Below are 1,463 nucleotides of genomic sequence, written 5' to 3'. Positions count from 1 at the left end.
GTTCAACTCAAAATTGGCTAGCGTTGTGGGGAATCTCTTATTCTACAGGGATCCCTGGTAATTCCCAAGGACAAGCCATAGCAGAACGTGCTAATTGCTTCCTCAAGGAAAAGTTACGTATCCTTGGGAAGGATATAGGGGGAAGGATTTAGAGGGAAGATACCTGTCAGCAGGCAAGCTGAGATACAAGCAAAGGCTCTTTGTGCATTGAATTATTTCGAATGTGGTGTCTACGGAAGAACCCTTCACACAGAAGCATTGGCAGCCTGAACTCTTAAATAGGGTCTAGCCCTATGTGGGTTTCAGCGTGATACATTCAGCCTCATCTCAAGGCAGAAAGTTTCTTGCTCATTGGTATTGTTTCAGAATTTGTTACATTAGAGATACTGTAGTGAGTGATGAAAAAAGGTTGCACTGTTCACAGGATGGTATTGTAATAACAGCTCTAGTAACGGTATGGCGAAGTAGGTGATTTTCCTGTGTTAGTAATGCAGCCTTAAGAATTAGAATTATTAGGTATAAGTTAAGTTACTGTGTGCTGCTTCTATTTTAGTAGTAGACAAAATGTGAATTGAGCAGGATTTAATGTTACCAGTTTTAGAATTTATGGGAATAGCTCTTTTAGTGTAACTTTACCACCTTCATTGTCAGTAATTCTTGGTTATGATGTTATTAGCCTGGCAATTGGCATTTTTTTAATTTGTAAAGGTGAAACCTGGAAAAGAATCCCTGTCAAAGGGATGACCCTGTACTATAGAATGATAAACTGCTTTTCATCCCACTAGTCAGGATTTTAGAAATATGACTACACATCACTAGAGACAAAGGCGTATGCTGTCTTACTTAGATTCCACATGTAATTCTGATATAGGATTCTGGAGTATTGCCCAACAGATTTTTAGTTTGCTGGTCCCTTCAATTGGCACCTATATCAGGGGCCCAAATGCCCCCCAGTGAAGAATGATCTTGGGACAGAACGAAGTATTCGGATAGTTTTAAGGGAACAGATAGTTGTGTCTATAGTTGCAAATGTTTTGTTTCGTAGAGAGAGTTAACCTTGGTAGTTTATTTTGCTTTGCGAACGGGTGTTCCACCTGGGCTCTGTATATCGCACTGGCCACGCGGATGCAGAGTACAAATGGAAAAAACCCTGCAGACCCTGAGAAGAATAAATGCAGGAGAGAGTCTGTGGTGAGTGAGAGAGGAGAGTGCACTTTGAAGCAGGGGACGCCCTGCTGGCACTGCCTATCACATCCACCACTGGCATGTTTCTTTTTTCTCCTTTCTAGTGGTTTGCCACCTTTCAAGGGTCAATAAGTTATAATGCACTAGCTTAGGGAGTTTCAGATTTCTGCTTACAGGATTATCTAGAATGGATGCACGTGTGTATGAGTGTGCATGTGTTGACTGGAGCTCGTGACCCTTTGTGCAGCTCTGGGTGCATGGTTTGCTTGTCTTTGCTC

The sequence above is a fragment of the Numida meleagris genome, unplaced genomic scaffold, assembly GCF_002078875.1.
Source record: "Numida meleagris isolate 19003 breed g44 Domestic line unplaced genomic scaffold, NumMel1.0 unplaced_Scaffold277, whole genome shotgun sequence".
Classification (NCBI taxonomy): domain Eukaryota; kingdom Metazoa; phylum Chordata; class Aves; order Galliformes; family Numididae; genus Numida; species Numida meleagris.
Note: the sequence above shows the minus strand (reverse complement) of the source record.